General features: G+C 41.6%; 1 protein-coding gene across 1 annotated transcript in view; it reads right to left on the reverse strand.

Moving 5' to 3' along the window:
- Positions 1 to 21,577, reverse strand: part of LOC117512209 (plexin-A1-like) — a 1,069,160-nt gene that overhangs the window by 421,251 nt on the left and 626,332 nt on the right.

Consider the following 21,577-nt stretch of genomic DNA (forward strand, 5'->3'; position numbering starts at 1 on the left):
ATGATCATTTTGACCCCATGTGATGACATCTTGCATGGAGCCCCAGATCGAGGGAGATTATCTTGTATGTCTTCCATATTTTACAATTGCTCCCACATCACACCAACCTGCTTGACTATTGTAGATTCACTCTTCCCAGCCTGGTGCACATCTACAATATTCTTCCTGGTGTCCTTCGATAGCTCTTTGGTCTTGGCCATGGTTGAATTTGGAGTCTGGCTGTTTGAGGCTGTGGATAGGTGTCTTTTATACAGATAATGAGTTTCAACAGGTGCCATTAATGCAGGTAACAGGTGGAGGACAGAAGAGCTTCTTCTGAAGTTACAGGTCTGTGAGAGCCAGAAATCTTGCATGTCTGTGGGTGATCAAATACTTATTTTATTGCTCATCTTTGCACACGCTGTTTGATGCACATTTTTTTCTACTCGCACTCATCTTGTGTGTTTATTAAGAGCTGATGTAACATGTGAATTTCTCCACTGTGAGATCAATAAAGTCTTATCTTATTTTCCACCATGGTTTACAATTAAATTTTTTAAAAATCCGACAATGTGATTTTCTGGATCTTTTTTTTTTCTGATTTTGTGTCTCATAGTTGAAGTGTACCTATGATGAAAATTATGGACCTCTCTCATCTTTCTAAGTAGGAGAACTTGCACAATCAGGGGCTAACTAAATACTTTCTTACCCCACTGTATATACAGTTGTGCTCAAACGTTTACATACCCTGGCAGAATTTTTGCTTTTTTTGGCCATTTTGAAGAGAATATAAATGAAAACACAATTTTGTTTCACTCATGGTTAGTGGTTGGTTGAAGCCATTTACTGTCAAACAACTGTGTTTCCTCTTTTTAAATCAAAATGACAAGAGAACTACCCAAATGACCCTGATCCAAAGTTTACATACCCCTGTTCTTAATACTGTGTATTTCCCCTTTAACATCAACGACAGCTTGGAGACTTTTGTGGTAGTTTTGGACGAGGCTCTCTGATGGTAAAGCTGCCACTGAACATTTCTTGGACTTGCTACTACCCGGGTAGGTTTTTATTTTTCTGGTTCTTGGTTGGTATGGCAACAGCGTATTTGGTAAAATGGTCTGTGATGACCAAAATGTCTCTGGTGTTGTGACAGTCAGGCTCTGGGGACAAGTAGTCGATGCACACCAGTTCCAGGGGGCGAGTTGTGTTGATGTTAACAAGAGGTGCAGACCTCTCTGGTTGAGTCTTCCTTCTGACACAACGCTCGCATGACTTAATCCTCTTCTCCACATCTATGGCCATTTTTGGCCAATGGAACCTTGATCTAATCAAATCTAGTGTTCTCTCCAGACCCATATGCTCCATATCCTCATGTAAGGACTTGAGAATGGCATCCCGGAGAGATTCCGGGACATTTTGGCCCAAGCAGAGGGTCACCCCTTTGAGTCTGGTCTGCTTGAGGTTTCTTCCTCAGAGGGAGATTTCCTTACCACTGTTACTCTGGGGGTTGGTAAGGTTAGACCTTACCTGTGTGAAGCGCCTTGAGGCAACTCTGTTGTGATTTGGTGCTATATAAATGAAAATAAATTGAAACTGAAATGTGTTCTTATACCATTTTTAGATTTTCAGCTATCTCACTGTTCTGCTTTGGTTCATACACATAATTTTCTCAACCTTAGTTTATGTGTAATGACTTGTAACAGCTACTTTTCTCAGATGGTCATCATTGAATAGCTGAGATTGCAGGCTTTCAGAAAAAGTATGGTAGCCTTTGCGACTTTTTTTGGGAATGCATTCCATATTTTGAGGCCCTGGCACCACCATATCGCCCTGGCACCAAAGATAAAGCACAGTACATCAGTAATTTCATAATTCCTTTTTATTTTGAATAGTCATCTCATTTGACATTTCATTTAACAGAGATATGCAATTTAAATTCAATTGTATTCCATGTTCTTGTTTTTGGTGGTTCAAGCAAGTCACCTGAATCCAGTGGAAAATTCATCCAGTTAAGTTTGTAGGAAAGCTGCAGATCACAAAGCGACTGCCCCTTTTGATTACCCATAATTTTCTTCTGTGCATCAGCCATAGGCCCCACAAATATGCAGCAGAACAGAAGTGAAACCAGCCTTAATGAGCGATTGCCTGGATCCCTAATACTGAAGGACAAATGCTCAACTCACAGTGCTTTCCTGCTGAAGGAAAGGTTTACTTAATTTGGATTTCAGTCTAATCCTCATTCTGTTTTTTTCCTTGATGGCCTGGCTTATTCAGGCTTTAGAGGGTTAACTGCTAAATTGCTTGTACTGAAGTGACATAATGATAGCAAGGGCTTCATATGGCAGACATTGAGGAAGTGAGACTAAACTGAACTGTGTGTGAGGTTTATAATCAATGCTGGTGGATTTCCATGGGGAGAAGAGTGGACTGAGGTTATGCTAACAGTCTGATGTTTGTTAGCAGAGCTGGTGAGCCAGTTCCTCTTCGCTATTAACCCCGGGGTTTATCGATTTCTGTGTTGCAAGGAAGTATATGTGCACATTCACAGAAGTGCATGGCTACTCATGGCTGCAGTAACACACACAGACTTATAGACACACAAACACTTCTCTACACAAACCAGTGCCTCTGCTGATATCATGGCATTCCTCTGGGCCACCTGGTCAGTGGAGACTTGTTGGACAGTAAAGCTGTCAACGCCTGGACAACTGTCTTCTGTAAGTGGTTCCACTACTGCAATGCAGTCAATAAAAGCCCTGCTATTTAACAAGGCTGAGCACCTGAGCCAGGTCAAACGCCTTTTCATCTTCTCTCAGCTTTTGTTCTCGCAAGGGTGGATCAATAGAACAAAGCTGTTGATATGCAGTCAATGTGAAAGCAAACAATCATATGCTCATTTAGTTTTGATCAATATAGGTGAAGTCGCAGGTAAAGAAGCTGCAATCATTTGTATTTACAAAATGTCATGAGATGCACACTCCAGCCTTGAACATATAATCATATAATGCATAGTTTGTAGTCCGATTATTACCATATCTCATGGCATGTCATGATTCAGCATCACAAAATATACATAAATCTATTGGTTTGTGATTTTGTCATGAAAAGTGCCAAATTTTCGTAATGGGAGCATGAATTTATTCTAATACATTCCGTGAGAGGTGCATGAAATTAAAAGTAATGCGGGGTCTGGGGGGGGGGGGGGTGGTTAGGGTTAGGGGTAGGATTAGTGATAGTAAGTTAAATAAAAGCCTGTCATTCGCATAATTTCGTGACAGGAGCAGGAAAAAATCTCATGAGACTGGGTTGTCCGATTAACATCTGTGGTTGGGTTGGGGGGAGGGGCTCGCAGGTTGAGCTTTTTTTTTTTCAAATTTGAAGAACATTGCTTGCAATATTTTTTGAGGTTTTTTTTATTATTGGAGCAAGATGGAGCACCCAGCATGTCGTCAGACAGTGAGGGTTCTGATGATTAAGAAGATGATCCCTCTTTTGTTCTGGATGAAGAACCAGAGCAGGTAGACCCACCGACATGCGCACAGATCTCCATAGCTTCTGTTTGCAGCTTCTCCAGGACTCAGGCACTATGAGCTCTGTCCCAGCACCGAGTCCTGGAACGCAGCGATGCAGACACACACTGCTCCAGCAGTGGCTCCAGTCGTGTTTCTTTTAAAGCATCGAGATCAATGTTAGCTTCGGTTTCATTTTGTTCCTCTTTCGTCCCTTTTGCGCTCTTGGTTCGCAGGCTGTTTGGTGATAAAGCTCGTTTGTTCAACTTTTCTCAACAAATTGTGACTTTTTATTTGTTTCCCTTCATTCAGGAATCATGGCATGCCATGTGACTGGGCCATGAGAAAACATGAGTGCTCTGAGAGCACAATATCCCCCTTCTGCCAAATGCTGTTTTGGTACAATTGCTTGCTACATTCTGATAACATTTCAAAGAACTGTACCACATTTCCCAAAATTCCTCCTAAAAATGTGAAAGGAGTTGATTTCAGAATGCAGGCACCAACTCATGAAACTAGCCGTGTCTGTTTGATAATCAAGGGCCATAACTCTGCCAAAATGTGTCAATCTTGTGGAATATTACAATATGCATATTATCAACCTAGTTAAAGTTACATGAGAGTCCCACTAAAAATGTGAGAGGAGTTGATTTCAGAATGCAGACACCCAAGTATGAAACTGACAGAGTCGAGATTTGTTAATCAAGAGCCATAAATCTGGTAAAATGAGCCCAACTGGAATAATATGGAAATATGCACATTACTAACCAATAACAAGGACTTGTACCAAGTTTCATGAAATTCATCTTAAAAATGTAAGAGGAGTTGATTTCAGAATGCTTGTGCCCTTTTTGGGACTGACTAATGGACAGAAATCACCAAGACATCATGCCTCCAGCCAGCGCAAAATAAAAACTGTGTGTGTGCAAGCAAGAGAGAGAGAGAGAGAGAGAGAATTCAAATAACATATTCTACCTGAATAGTATGGATTGCATGGCAACATACTGTATACGCATTACCTCCATGGGGCAGGTTTGGGTAATTAATCAATGCACATTTTTGCATGTCCAGCAGTATAGATTGCTTCTCGTGATGAACTGGCTGGATGCTTGTGTTAAAAAAAAAAAAAAAAAAAAAAAAAAAACCTTGAACATCACATGACTACCTGACAGCACAGAAGGGAACTGCATTGGAACACCCTGTGTTAACCCCCAAAATGTGAATCAAAATTGTGAATTATCTGTAAACCGTTAATTGCAAAACATAAATACTGAAAAAAATCTCCCAAAACATGAACGCAGGTCTCACAAAACGTGGATATCATTTATGATATATATATGTTTTTTTTCAGTTTCAGTCATTTATGGATTTCAGTTTAGGGATCAATTACTGCAGGAAATCTTGATCAGAATTAGTGTAGTTAGTAGTGTATTGTTGAATTAGTGTTCTCAGTTCCCAAACGCTTATTGAGTGTTGTTAGAAGGAAAGGTGATGTAAGACAGTGGTAAACATACCACTGTCCCAGCTTTTTTGAAATGTGTTGCAGGCATCCATTTCAAAATGAGCAAATATTTGCACAAAAACAATAATGTTTATCAGTTTGAACATTAAATATCTTGTCTTTGTGGTGTATTCAATTGAATATAGGTTGAAGAGGATTTGCAAATCATTGTATTCTGTTTGTATTTACATTTTACACAATGTCCCATTTCATTGGAATTGGGGTTGTATAATCAGCCAACCCAGTCTCATGGCAAGTCGTGATTCAGCAGCACGAAATATACATTAATCTCAGGGCTGGATCCAGAGTGAAAATCTGACAGATGCATTTTTGCCCAATGATAAAATAAAAATTGTACGTGTCTTGTTATTCAATAATCATTCTTTTATTCATGTGCAACATACACTGTCACACTTCTGTTAATATATTTATTATACTTCATGGACCATAGTGAACACTTATTTGTATAAATATGATGTCCTAAAAAAACACTATAACAAAAATTGACTGTAAACATGATCAAATTTACTGCAAAAATTTTTAAATTATACCTAAATCTATATATGATTTTTTTTTTTAGTTGATAAAATCAATAAAAATATGACTGCATATATTCTTAATAATATTGAGATACAGACAGTTCACAGAACATCAAATACATCACAATTGTACACATATCACAGATGTGATATGTGTACAATCATGATGTATTTGTTTTAGTATATTTAGATTTTGTTGTGATTTGGCACTTTATAAGCCGATTAAATTGAAATTGAACATTTTATTGAGTGTTAAAGTATACAAATATGAAACTGGTCACTGGATCCTTAAACTTTGGATATAATAAACTCTACATGGTGGATCCTTGATCAATCAATCAATTCAATCAATCAATCAATCAATTTATTTATATAGCGCCAAATCACAACAAACAGTTGCCCCAAGGCACTTCATATTGCAAGGCAAAGCCATACAATAATTACAGAAAAACCCCAACTGTCAAAACGACTCCCTGTGAGCAAGCACTTGGCGACAGTGGGAGGGAATAACTCCCTTTTAACAGGAAGAAACCTCCAGCAGAACCAGGCTCAGGGAGGGGCAGTCTTCTGCTGGGACTGGTTGGGGCTGAGGGAGAGACCCAGAAAAAAGACATGCTGTGGAGGGGAGCAGAGATCAATCACTAATGATTAAATGCAGAGTGGTGCATACAGAGCAAAAAGAGAAAGAAACACTCAGTGCATCATGGGAACCCCCCAGCAGTCTAACTCTATAGCAGCATAACTAAGGGATGGTTCAGGGTCACCTGATCCAGCCCTAACTATAAGCTTTAGCAAAAAGGAAAGTCCGACCGGAGCTTGGCTCGCTCTCCACCGTTGTGCGGACATCTTTACACCAGTTGTACCGCTCCTTAATCTGTGTCCATCACCGAAAGCCGTCTGAATCATCCGAATGGTTTCCACCTGGCTGTCGCCCAGTTTCTGGCAAAATTTGATGCGGCGCTGCTCCAGTCGTTCCATCTTTATCCTTGAAATGAAAATCCACCGAGCGCACAGCACACATCCCACACAAAGGCTGCTTACCAGGAAATGACGCAATCGACAGGCGTGAAAAAGTTCACGCATGCGCACGAAGGTTCAAGGTTTGCTCATGCAAGCACACGTGATTCAAATCCATCAGGTTTTTGCAAAAAATAAAAAGGTCCGATACTTTTCTAACAGACCTCGTAGTCCAAATATGATGAGCTTCCCCTCTCATCTCCATAATATCTGACAGTTATTCTTGTGGAAAAAGTCTGGAAGAAAGTAACTGTTATGTGAACTATAAATATGCATCTTTTTGTTTTATCCAATAACACTTCAAAGCAAGCAGCAATAAAATACAGCATACATCATTAATTTAAACAGTGCAGGTGCTAGATGAAAAGTTTAGATTCTCAACATGGGACTCGAACTCTTTATAAAATATTGGATGTTGTCATGTCAATGTCAAAAACTAAGTCTGACTCTCAGCCCCCGTTTAATTAAACAGGTCATTCTCAAAGGAAAACAGACCAAAAATTGTTTTTACAGAAAAAAGTTGGCATTAAACAAGCAGTTAACTTGTGATGCAACATTCGAAAAGTACAACCTACCAATGTTTCTAGCAACATAGCAAGGGTCCAGAAGTTACCAGTATATAACAGTACAATACTCTGCATCTACAAACACTCTGCTTGGAAATCAGAGCCCTTCTTTGAGGTCAGAGTGTAGGCTGGTCCCCTCTCTTGAGTGCTTCTTTTCACTGCACAGATTCAGCCTTTTCATATTGTAATGGTCATGGTGGCCTGAGGCTGAGGCGCTAACCTTTTAGTTGTGTGGGACGCATTATTCCTGACACAATGGGCACAATCTCACTTCCTCGCTAACACTCTGCTTTATCTCCCTTTCTCCTTTCAGTCCCAATTGTCTTTTTCCTCTCTCGCTCACAGGAAAAGTGAGCTTTCAATCTGACTTGCCATTTTCTCTGTTCTTTCCCACCTCTGTCTTCCAGTCAGTATCTCTCTCTGCCTTTTCCCACTCTTCTTGTTCTCTCTCCCTCTTGCTTCCCTTCCTCTCTTTTACAAATGTATTATTCCTCCACCCGTATGCTCAATTAAACTATTCCAAACTTCTTTTCAATGCTAATTTCAAATATTGCAACAGAGTGCATAAATAGCTTGCAGGGTAATTTGCCTTTGCCAAGTCTGTGCCTTCTGTTGATGCGTGTGAAAACGTGCAAGTCTTTGCTGCATCAACCATTGACATTTTGCACAAAGCTGCGTGAAGTTGCCCAAGAGCCTGTCTGGGTGCCAACCTACAGGCCATGCTGACTGTGCATCAACATTAATATGTCTACTGCCTCTTTGACACTTTCACCCATCCACCACATCCACCACCAGAACATCCTACACATGGGGTTAAAGATTCAGAGGTGAAAGGTGACACCAATATGTGGGCTTATGTCACAGTTACAGCAATAATAAATGTTCTGTAATTTTAAAGTCCTACATGGGGGCAAGTAAACCTCACATCCAAGGCTAGAACAAAAGCATGCCTTTTGATGCAGCAAAGAGAGGAGGGCTAAGTGGGCTTTATAATCAGGGCTATACTGCGTAAAAACAGACACAGATGGGAAAACAAACCCTGGTGCACACACATGCAGATGCCATATGAGTGAAAATTAAGTCTGCCACTGATTCACTTAGATACTGCACATCTTAGGGTTCATAGATATATAAATCACCATTTATTTATTTGTTGGCTGCTTGAAACAGAAGTTCAGAAAGTGCAGAAATCCATCAGTTTAAGAATTGTTACCTATACCAACTGACAGAAGACAGAATTCCAAATTATAGGGCCCCTTCACACATAGTGCAAATGTGGTCAAATTGCACATGAAGCAGGAATCGTATGCAATACGTGTAAAATTGGAGCTGCCTCCAATGCCTCATACACCTGTTGCTACAACTATTTGTGCACACCAGTGGCCAAAAGACAGAGTGTGCCCTGTGAGAGTCTATTTGATCTCTGTCTCAGCAGGTGTCGGCCAAATTCCAGATGACACACGCGTACACCTAACACCACTTGCTTGGCAGTTAGAAAATGTTAGAAAATTCACGCTGTTTGCATGGAAACAGTCAGCAGACGATTACTTTTGAGCTGGCAGTGAAATTTGTCTAAGTGCCCCCACAACTGTGAAGTTGCCAAGTACACATAAGGCATGCCAGAATGTTGGCTCCCCCTACGACACAAGTGTGTGTGTGTTTCATGCGCTCTCCCTCCCCAACACATGGCTTGCTTGTGGTTCGTGCTAGAGTGCCTTTATTAGAGAGAGTGGCGACATGATGAGTTGAAAAAATTGGTCACGTGACTCATGGTGTCATCTTGGATTCAAAATAGCGTTTGCTGTTAATGTGTCTGCATGTAAATCCAGCTATTTTATTTATTTATTCACTGAAAATGACAGGTTGCTGTGCATCTGGATGCACAAATAGACAGCAAGGGCTACAAGATGTACTGATTCCCTTCAGGTCCGAACAGAAGAAAAATTTGGGAAAATAAAGTCAGCTGTGTGTGATGGAAGCCGATATCATCGTCAAAGCTTTGAGAGGTAAATTTATTGTTCAGTCCAATTTATAGTAAAACGCACCTAAACCGTCGTTGTATAAACCAGATATTCGCAGTCTCCGAACAAAAAAAGTCCCAGAGTTTTTATATTGTTTTCTATGTAATAAACATCGTACATAACTGATTTAGTACAGCGGACTTTTCTCCCACATCCAATAAAATGTCCCGTCCGATCGCAATGTTTTTCCATTAAAACCCTCGCATGTGGGACAGGAGACATTTACGTTATTAAAAGTCCGACCTTTTTTTTTTTCACACCGTGCTCAGACTTGGAGCCGTAGCCTGACGTGCACCTGTTAAATCCTCAGACTCAGCAAAAGGCTATGATTTCACACTTTGCTGCTTTCAATCCTTCATCTCTCATCATATTTTAATAGTTTTTACAGTGCGCACGCAGATAACATTTTGATAATGGATCAAATACATTTGGCAGAAAAAATTCTGAAGAAATTTTGACCCGTCATTAATGAGGCGCAGGCCTTGATGCAGGATTCCCTGTCGATATGGCTCAAAACGGATAAATGTCCCGTCCATTCGCAATGTATTTCCATTAAAAACCCAGAGCAGTCTGGACGTGCAGAGGTACAAATTAAAGTTCAGCTGTGACACTCGCTGATTTGTGGAAAGTGGGAGAGGAGTCATTTCTGTGATTAAAAGTCCAACCGTGCTCAGAGCCGCAGCCTGGACTTGCAGCTGTTAAATTAGACACAAAAGGCTGTGATTTGACACTTTTCTGCTTTTAATCCTCCATCTCCCATCATATTATATAGCATGTACTCTGATAAATGGATCAGAAAAGTCTGCACATTTAAAGCACAAAGTTAGTAAAAGAAGAACATGTACAGCTTACCTTTGATTTGGAGGTAATGATTGTAGAGGGTCAGATTAGTCCAGAATAAGTCATAATCCAGAGACAGAGAACTTTAAAACTGTCACGCACGTCATTGCATGACACAAGTTACAGAGCAGCAGCTGCATGAATCAGGCTTTAAATTCATTAAATAAATTATCATAAATTGTAAATTTATGTGAATTTGATAGCTTAAACTATTTTTATATTTACTTTGATAGCACCTGTACCTGGATGTGTTGCTGTATATTGTTTAATGATTTAAAAATGTTGAAAACATTAAAGGTCCATTCAGTAGTTCAGCGCAGTTGAACCCAGAATGGGGCCATGTTATGAGTTGATGCCACTCTCCAATCAAGGCACTGTAGTTCGCGCCCCCCTCCCCCTGCAGGCAAGGTGCCTCTCATCTGATCACAGAGTGACACCTTGATCTGTGTGCTGGCCGGACAGGGGGCATGGTTGGCTGCCAACAGTAGCAGTTGTTGACCTCTGTGGTCCTGGATGTCACAGCTGCAGAACACGTACCGCATTTTGACGGAGATGCGCGCGTGTGTGCTTGCTGTCCTCATGTGGAAATATATAAAAACATATATTGCTTTTGCGATGGGCTGGAGAGTGCGCACAGCGTGCACACTGACAGGCTGTCCAAGCTGAAATGGACCATCAGTTCATGTGGACATGCAGAAAGCAATCTGAATGTTACGTCTGTCTGACAGGACATACATGTCCTGTGAGCGGCACGCTGCAGGACTATATGACAAGCCAACAATGCGACAAATACGCCACTTTCATTCATGTATCAGCAGACATATGCCATAACAAACAGCGTTTGGTCAGTTATCACGGTGCTTTTTTCTCTTTTTTCATAAAAAATATGTATATCTCTTTGTTATTTTAGCCATTTCATGCTCCTGATATGATACAGTGATTGCAGCACAGTAGTAAAGTTTCTGTCTGGTAATCAGAGCTTTTGAAAATTGCAGGTTCGAATCCAGTGGGTGGCATGTATTTTTCTTTTTTCTTTTTTCACAGCAGCTGCGCAATGTGGTTACATCACGCAGCTGCTGGCTCCAGCTGCTGGCATTGTGTTCCCACTGCAACTGTTTCGTGCACATTCATGCATGACACCGTCGCGTGCACAAAACTGTCGCAGCGGAATCATTCAAGCCTGCCCGTTGACTCGATGTTTTCGTGGTTTGCTCATATGAGATGGTCCACCGTGTTTCGCCCTGATTTGTACTTATTTGTACTGTGAAATACATGTGAAAGGGCCCTAAAAGTTCTTAATTTATACACACAATAACACAAAGACAATGGTGGAAGTTAAACACACTATACCTCATACTTATGGTATCGTTAGCATGACACAACCAAACTATTTGAATACATTTGTACAATCAGATGGAAGCGTGGCCAGGGAGGAGGTCAGTGGGTGTGCACGTGTGCTCAATTCCATGTTGATTGGGCTTTACAAACAGAATATGCTTGGACCCATGTCTACGGACATTTTGATACATCTGAATTTTTTGCTTACGGCAGTTTCAGGGTTTTGGCATAGACCGTCTTTCAGTAAGAAATCCACGCATGTTTCTGTACATGAGGCCCCTGTTTTTTGCACACAACCTGTGTTTGGTGCCTGCATCACACACACACACACACACACACACACACACACACACACACACACACACATACAGTATATATATATATATAGTCCACTGCTGCTTTGCGGAGGCACTCAGCAGCTCTTCTATGACAACTTTAAGGTTCATGTCACTGAAATGGAAGAAAAGGCCTCGATGTGGTGTCACTGTTCGAGACAAAAGCAAGGGACACCACAATGGGAGAGCGAGCTGTCAACTGCCCAGTTGCTGCCATCTCTCCAGTGCAACAGATGCTGGCCTCTGGCTCTAGAGCGCTCATCACATCTGGCTTTGTCACACCACTGGATGCTGTGAAGATCAGGCTGCAGGCTCAGCAGACGTCTTTGTGCCAAGCTCTATCCTGTGATTCAGCAACCTGGGGCAGTGTCATCCGCCCTTCAAACTGAGGCTGAGCTCTGGATTTGTGTCCAGTCATTCTGTACCACTGGTTCAGAAAGAACGATCTGGCCAACGATGGACACAGCAGGCTCGGATCCTTTCCAGATGGCAGTACGCACACACAGCCAACAACTGGCTCAACAACAGGACAAATTCAACACACTGTGCGCCAGATTGAGTGAGCTGGCTAAATACCAGTACACGTTGATGTCCTCTATTAGTGCGCAGGTTAGTCATCTCATGGACAGACTAGAGCCATCAGCACACTCAACAACATGTGCAGAGACCACCGGAAGCCTGCCTTCTGAACCTCCGGTGGCAACGCCGGCTCCCGCATTAGATACTGTTTTTTGTAACCAGCTTTCCGAACCTGAACGTTTTTCTGGGGAATCGGAAGATGTCAAGCCGTTCATTACACAGTGAGAGCTACATTTCAAGTTGATGGCTTCTATGTTTCCATCCGAAAGAGCCAAAATCACTTTTATGATCACTCACCTGACGGGGTGGGCGGCGGCCTGGGCAACAGCCGAATGGAGCAGGCAGTCACCATCCTGTCAATCGCTCAGCTTGTTCACCACTGCTTTAACACAAGTTTTTCAGCACACAGCTCCTGGTCAAGAGGCGGCTCGCTCGCTGCTTAAGTTAAAACAGGGCGCACGCAGGGTCTCTGACTATGCCATAGACTTCCGTATTACGGCCGCCAAGAGCGAATGGAATCCCACTGCCCTCAACTGTGTCTTTTTTCAAGGTTTCTCAGATAAGGTCCAGGATCAACTGATTGCAGCATAACTTCCAGAAGATTTGGACGCGCTCGTTGTGCTGGCAATTATGGTGGACAGAAGATTGTCCGATCACTCCCAGAGGGATTCTCGCTCCACCAGCAGCCGTTCGCCAATGCAGCCTTTTTTTTCCTCCGGGCCAGCTGGCTCCAGCAGCAGTCCTCTTTGCAGCAGCCAAGAGAAGGTGATGCAGCTGGGTTGAACTCGCCTCTCCACAGAGGAGCGGCTATGTTGGCACGAAGAAGGACTGCATTTCTACTGTGGTCAGCACAGTCACATGACCTCTGGTTGCCAGGTCAGGGGTGCCTCTCAGCTAATAGGCCATCTATGAGCCAAAATTCTATTGTTTCTTCTACAGTCAAAATTTGATTATGGCAAAACTTACTTCTGAACATTCTTCAGTTTCTGTTCCAGTGTTTGTAGATTCAGGATGAGGTCCTAACCTTATGCATTCTTCTCTTGCCAGGAATCTGCACCTTAAACTGCATCACCTCAAGTGCCCTCTGGTGGTCAGGGTGGTGGATGGCAGCTCCCTGGTTCAGATATTATATAACGCATTCTGTGCAGTTGGTTCTATCAGAAACCCATTCAGAACAAATTAGTTTCCATCTTTTTGATAGTATGACTCACCCAGTGATTTTGGGGCGCCCCTGGCTAAAACAAGACAACCCAAATTTCCATTCGATGAATGGTCAAATTTGCTCTTGGGGTCCAATGTGTGCTAATTCTTGTTTAGTTCAGCATCCAGTGTCACCTACTTTGCTCCACACAGACCTCTCTGGGGTCCTAGCGTGTTATCACAACCTCGCTCAGGTCTTTAGTAAATCTAAAGATAAGTCCTTACCTCCACACAGAGACTACGATTGTGCCATTGATTTGCTCCCCGGTACCAGGTACCCGGTATTGCATTCGCTATTCACACCGGAACAACAAGCCATGACTGAATACATCCAGGAGTCCCTAGCAGCCGGAATAATCCATCCTTCATCTTTTCTGGCTGGTGCTGTTTTTGTTTTTTTTTCTTTATGAAAAAGAAGGATAAGACCTTATGTCCATGTATTGATTTCCGGGGCCTTAATGATATAACTGAAAAATCGGTACCCACTCCCCCTCATAACTCGGTGTTTGAGTTGCTGGAGGTTGCTAAAATTTTCACCAAATTAGACGTACGAAATGCATATGGTTAGGATAAGGGAAGGGGATGAGTGGAAAACCCACATTTAACACTACCACTGTGCACAATGAATATTTGGTCATGCCCTTTGGTTTAACTAATGCCCCGGCAGTATTCCAAAACCTCGTCAACGACGTGTTACGTGACTTCTTGAACACGTTTGACTTTGTTTACTTAGACGATATTCTGATTTTCTCCCCCGATGAGGAAACACACTTGCAACATGTCCATACCGTACTGCTGAAACTGCTCCAGAATCAGTTGCACGTCAAGGTGGAAAAATGCGAGTTTCACAGATCCACAGTGTCTTTTCTGGGGTTTGTGTTTGCTGAGGGGGAGATCAGAATGGACATGACCAAGGTCACTGCCGTAGCCGATTGGGCGGTGCCTCAATCCCGCAAAGAGGTTCAGAGGTTTTTGGGGTTCACTATTTTTTATAGGAAGTTCATAAGATTATTTAGTTTTTAGTCATTTTGATTTTGTATTATTTTAGCGGCCAGGCACCAAGAATGGTAAACCCAATGCTCTATTACGCCAATTTGATGCCACATATTTGCCTGCCAAGGTCTCTACCATTTTACCCGCATCTTGTTTTGTTTCCGCCCTTACGTGGGACATTGAGACTAGGGTCAAGGCAGCAACCCAACATCTACCCACACCCCCGGAGTGCCCTCCAGGGAAGCTATTGGTACCTAACTCTTTCGGGGGGGACATATCTTGCTACATTCATGCCCGTCAGGTTTGTGCTATGAACAAGTCCTCCACCAAGAGTCCACTGGGAAACTGCTGCTGCGGCCTTGGTCGCATCTCTCTGTTGATTTTGTAACAGGTCTCCCAGCCTCTATAATGTGGTGCTTACTGTAGTGGACAGACTCTCCAAAATGGTTCATTTTATTACTTTACCTAAACTCCCCTCTGCCAAGGAGATGGCCAAGGCCATGTTTTTAAGGTGCATGGTTTCCCACAGGATATTGTATCAGATCGGGGACCACAATTCATCTCCTGCTTCTGAGGAGAGTTCTGTAAGTTGCTTGGGGCCACCACCAGCCTGACATGTGGATTTCATCCACAATCCAATGGACAGACAGAACATTTGTATCAGGAGTTACAGAAGGAACTATGCATCCTGGCCTCTCAGCATCCAGCAACATGGACAACTCAGTTAAGTTTAATTGAACTGGCGCACAACTGTCTGCCCACTTCTTCCACAGGCTTTTTCACCTTTTATGAAGTGTATGGTTTTCAACCACCATTGTTCTCCTCCACCTACTCAGACTCACCAGTTCCCTCCACCTTGGCTCTTGGCGCCTTGGACACCTGATTCACACCTGGTTGTTCCACAAAACTGACAAACTCACTGACTGAATGCCACACTACTATTATTGTGAACACCCCCTTTTCTACTTTTTTTTTTTTTACTAATAGCCCAATTTCATAGCCTTAAGAGTGTGCATATCATGAATGCTTGGTCTTGTTGGATTTGTAAGAATCTACTGAATCTACTGGTACCTTGTTTCCCATGTAACAATAAAAAATATACTCAAAACCTGGATTAATCTTTTCAGTCACATAGCAATACTATTATTCTGAACACTACTGTACATAAGCTTCACGGGTTGCACTGGTTATTCGCCAGATTGTTGTGCTTTATACCATTGCTTCATAGCCTTGTATCGTAAGTTTTCTCGACCTGTTTTCCAGCTGTGTTTTTGGACTGCCTGCCTGTTTATTGGACTATGCCCTAGCCTAATATTTCTGACACTGTTGCTGATTTTGGACTGCCTTTCCGTGTTCCAGACCCTGCTTTGTGTATCAATAAAACCTTTTTGCCAAATTCCATCCGAATCTGAGCTCTGCATTTGTGTCCAGCAATTCTGTCCTACTGGTTCTGAAATTTTGTTGGAATTGATATTGCGCTGACATGCCAATAAAAATAGGGAGTGAAGGGGGAGAGGCATGCAACATTACTTGTATCATAACTTTGAGATGTCTAAAACTTTTGCACAGTACTGTATACTGTATATAAAATGGATCTGGCTGTGGCTCACAGTCTCTCTCTCTCTCTCTCTCTCTCTCTCTCTCTCTCTCTCTCTCTCTCTCTCACACACACACACACACACACACACACACACACACACACACACACACACACACACACACACACACAGAGCAGCAGCAGTTTCTTCAACGCCCATACTGTCATTCGCATCTTCTGGAAATCAGCATTTAATTAATTTGTTATCATGACCCATTTGGCAGTCTAAGGATGTCACAGTGAAACATCACAGCCAGATACTGTGCTCTTTTTGCAGTTAGTTTGACACATAACGTATGCTCTTCAACTCTACTTGATGAAGAACAAACAGAAAACAACACTCCAACATGCACAAAATGAACTGGAGCCACCAAACTAGGCCTGGAGGCCACAAGAAGTGGAACAGGTGAGCTCTCTCTCCAAAACATCTCCATTATGCCCACCTCCATTCAGTCATCCTGGGTAGCTAATTAACAGCCTATTACTATGCAGATATATGCAGGGCCAAGAGCAGGGTGCAGGCACTAAATGGGCTTGATGAAAGAGAGAGGGGCAAGAAATGGCAGGATTGGAGCCTGAAGAGGGCAAAGAGGGGATGGCAGGAGAGTAAGAGAGTTGGGTGGAAAAGGATGAGAGGGTTAGAGGATGAAAATCAATGGATGGTGGGATGAAAGCAAACAAGAGCACAGATGCGCTTTGCACTTTTGATGCTTTTATTTATCTTGTCAAAATCAGCCAGTATGTTTGTCAGTGCAGTCTTCCTCACATTGTAACATGCTAATGTCTTATTTTCACATTGAAACTATAGTCCACCAACAAGCGGCCTCTGAGACATTTATCTGCAGTGCATCAGGAAAAAATACAAAACTAAGAAATCATATGTACATAAATATTCACACCTTTTACTCAATACTTTGTTGATGCACCTTTGGCAGCAAATATAGCCTCAAGTGTTCTTAAATATGATGACAAGCTTGGTGCACCTGTCTTTGGGCAGTTTTGCCCATTCTTCCGTGCAGCACCTCTCAAGCTCCATCAGATTGGATGGGGCATCAGTGCACAGCCATTTTCAGATCTCAAGTTTCAATCAATCAAATTTTATTTCTATAGCACTTTACAACAGTTTTCACTGAACCAAAGTGCTTTCCAATAGCACTAGCTAGAGATAAAATAAAAAGAACAGTACGAAAAACACAATAAAACACAATAAGAACATCCAAAATAGAATAAAAATAGACAAAAAAGTGTCAAAGCAATTATGTGCAAAAAGCTGCCCTGAACAAGTATGTTTTTAACTTAGCTTTAAACAGAGGAAAGCTATTAATGGACCTCAGTTCAGGAGGTAATGCATTCCACAACTTAGCACCTGCTACTGCAAAAGAACGGTCACCCCATTGTTTGGACCTGGACCTGGGAACCTCCAGAAAGTTTTGGTCAGCAGACTGAAGTGCTCTGACAGGGTTGTGTGTTTTTAACAGGTCACATAAATAAGAAGGTGCAATGCCATTTACAGCTTTAAAAATAAACATTAACAGTTTAAAATCAACTCTAAAACGGACTGGAAGCCAGTGCAGGGAGTAAAGTACAGGGGTGATGTGGCTGTGCTTCCTGGTGTTGGTCAACAGGCGAGCAGCAGCATTCTGGACCAGTTGGAGTCGGTTTAGAGAGCCTTGAGTGATACCAACATAAAGTGCATTGCAATAGTCAATCCGGGAGCTGATAAAAGCATGCATAGCCTTTTCAAGGTCCTTTTGGCTTAGAAAGGGTTTGACTTTTGCCAGGAGTCTCAGCTGGAAAAAACTGGCTCTTACCACACTGTCAATTTGTTTCTCAAATTTTAAACAGTCATCAAACAGCACACCAAGGTTCCTTACCACAGCCCTACAATAAGGAGCCAAGATCTGGATCAGAGTTAGTTTTAGCTCCAAACAGAATACACTCTGTTTTAGCTTCATCAAGGTGCAGAAAATTCTGAGCCAGCCAGTCCTTAATATCCTTAAAAAAGCTATGTATGGAGTCCAAAGCACTTGAGATCTCTCCAGAGATGTTCAATCGGCTTCAGGTCTGGGCTCTGGCTGGGCCACTCAAGGACAGTCACAGAGTTGTCCTGAAGCCACTCCTTTGATATCTTGGCTGTGTCCTTAGTGTCGATGTCCTGCTGAAAGATGAACTGTTTCCCCAGTCTGAGGTCAAGAGTGCTCTGCAGCAGGTTTTCATCCAGGATGTCTCTGTACATTGCTGCATTCAACTTTCTCCTCAATCCTGACTAGTCTCCCAGGTCCTGCTGCTAAAAAATATCCCCACAGCATGATGCTGTCACCACCATGCTTCATTGTAGCGATGGTGCCTGGTTTCCTCCAAACATGATGCCTGTCAATCACACCAAAGAGTTCAATCTTTGTCTCACCAGACAAGAGAATTTTGTTTCTTATGGTCTGAGAGTCCTTCAAGTGCCTTTTGGAAAACTCAAGGCGTGCATCCATGTGCCTTTTACTAAGGAGTGGCTTCTGTCTGGCCACTCTAACATACAGGCCTGACTGGTGGATTGCTGCAGAGATGGTTGTCCTTCTGGAAGGTTCTCCTCTTTCCACAAAAGAATCTTGGGTCTCCGACCAACAGGTTCTTGGTTACCTGCCTGACTAAGGCCCTTCTCTCCTGATTGCTCAGTTTGGACGGGCGGCCAACTGTAGGAAGAGTCCTGGTGGATCTGAACTTCTTCCATGTATGGATGACGGATGTCAGTGTGCTCACTGGACCTTCAAAGCAGCAATGATTGCATACCCTTGCCCAGAGTTGTGCCTCAAGACATTTCTCTCTCGGAGGTCTACAGACCATTCCTTTTGATTTCATGCTTGGTTTGTGCTCTGACATGCACTGTCACCTGTGGGACCTTACATGTAGACAGGTGTGTGCCTTTCCAAATCATGTCCAATCAACTGAATTTACCCCAGGTGGACTCCAATTAAGCTGTAGAAACATCTCAATGATGATCAGTGGAAACATGATGCACCTGAGCTCAATTCTGAGCTTCATTGCAAAGGCTGTTAATACTTATGTGCATGTGATTCCTTCATTTTGGTTTATTTTAATAAATTTATAAAAATCTGAATTTGTTTTTTTTTTTACATTGTCATAATGGGGTATTGTATGTCGAATGTTGAGGAAAAAATACTTTAATCCATTTTGGAACAAGGCTGTAACATAACAAAATGTGGAAAACAACTGTGAAAACTTTCCAGATGCACTGTATACCAGCAATATCAAGTGATAATAAATTACATCTCCACATTACAGCAAAAGGCGTTTTCAAAAAAACAGTTCTCATTTTCGGTAAGTCTGGTTTATCTAAAACATTAAGGGAATATGTTTTGTATGCATCAGTTCATGCTTGGCAAATCTGTTTTCAGCAGACAGAGATGCACTTTGGCTTCAGGTGTATCGAGGCAAAGTATGGATACTTAAATGAGAGCTCCAAGTCTGTGCCAGACTAAATCTCAGTCAGCAGATCCGCAAGAGCAGCCAAGAGACATTTAGAGAATGGCATTTTATTTATTTTCATTTAACCTTTATTTAACAAGACAGGTCAATTAAGAACACATTCTTCAGTCATTATCATATGAGCTCACTGTTGCTCTGTCCTTCCTCTCTCTCTCTCATCCTCATCAAGCCACAACTCAGCTTCACTGGCACAAACAAATAAATCTACAAATAATATTTTGACAAATCATTGTTATTATTATTGATTTTAACAGCCCAATGCTAATCAAAGCAAAAGCTATAGGAATGAGTGACCACATAATAGAGAAATATTCTGTAATAATTATTTTAACTGTTCTCTGCAGCAAATGCCATTAAATGATTGCATAAGGACTGCTCTTTCATTAAAAGGACACTCTCACACATTCATTTACACAGAAACTTGTCTCAAGCCAGTGCAGAAAAGTCCAGCAGAGTTTTCACACTTAAGTTCAGCATAAGTAATTTGCATGGAGCTGGACTGATATATTTTAGCTGCTCAAGCTTGGCTGTCCTTCCAGGTCTTGCATGATTACGAAATGATTTATTATTTCACTCACCAGTAGGCTCTTCATTGCTTGAGATTTAATTAACTAATTGATTTGTAACAAGTGTGAATACATTGATTACTGAATTAGAATGTTGTATCCATTCTTCATTATGGGAGTTACTTGCAGGCCAATTTTTAGCACCATAGAATTATGTAAAGAAAGAAAGTCAACCGTGCCTCATTCATTGTTTTACACCAGTCTGCATTGTGTCTGGTGTGGTATAACATTGTATGTTGACAAAAAATTATGTGCAAAGAAAATGTGATTGACAGTTATCACCAGCTTCTTATAAGAACATTATGTCCACCAAGGAAGTCAGTGGACGTTATGTTTTCACACCTGTTTGTCTGTTTATCTGTTTGTTTGTGAACAGCCTAGAGCCCACAATTTTTCATATAGCATTATGAAATTTTTACTGCAAACAAAGTACAGACTAATCATCCCTAACTGTCAATCTGCATGCCCACACAGTCCCATTCCACTATATCTATTTGACAGTAAGCTTCATTTTGCCCATTTGGCTATTTGACTCCTTTACTTCTTATAGAAGTATTTTTTCCTTTTCTTTTTACTGTTGTTTATGCACCTATTACTTCTTACAGAAGTATTTTCTTTTATTGTTGTTTATGCACCAATGACAACAGATCAAATTCCTTGTATATGAGAACTTACTTGGCAATAAATTTGATTCAGATTCTGATATCCTGATATGCAAGTACCAAATCAGTTTTCAAGGTCATACTCAAAGTCAGGAAAAATCTTGGAAAATTGGAAAATCCCCATCTTTAACATTGAACAAATTTTCAAAAACTCTAAACTCTGTCAAAAAAGTTGAAATTTCTTTCAAATTTGAGATCATTATGTAGGATGGTATCCTTCATCGAATGACAAAGTTTGATTCGGATCTGACCCAGATTACAAATTTTGTGGCCATTTAAATTTAACATTGAAAACCCCATTTAATGCATATTTAATAATATTAATGATAATAATGCACCTTTCATTAATAAAAATCCCAAAGTGCTACAGGAAAAAAATAAAACCAAGGATCAACAAGAGGATCAACAAAATGGATAATACAATGGAATAAAAAAGACTAAGACACTAGCAGTTCAAAATTATGGAGAGCTGTGAAAGGTCTGTTTAAACAGGTACAGCTTAAGGCTTTTTAAAAAAAGCTTCAATTGTTTGTGGAGCCCTCATGCAATCAGGGAGGGAGTTCCAAATACAAGGGACAGCTGAACAGAAGGCTCAGTCTCCCTTGGTGTAACGTTTGGTGCAAGAGAGACGGATGAGAACAGTATTGTATGAACCGAGGGAACGGGTGGATGTGTGGGGAGTGAGGAGGCCTTTGAGTTAAGCGGGGCATTGTTGTGGATGCATTGGTGGGAGATGACAGCAGTGAAGGTTATGGAGAATAGGTGTAATGTGTTCCTGTTTATGTACTTTCATCAGAATTCGAGCTGCACTGTTTTGGATGTATTGGAGCCTTTAAA

This window comes from Thalassophryne amazonica, chromosome 6 (genome assembly GCF_902500255.1).
Source record: "Thalassophryne amazonica chromosome 6, fThaAma1.1, whole genome shotgun sequence".
Classification (NCBI taxonomy): Eukaryota; Metazoa; Chordata; class Actinopteri; order Batrachoidiformes; family Batrachoididae; genus Thalassophryne; species Thalassophryne amazonica.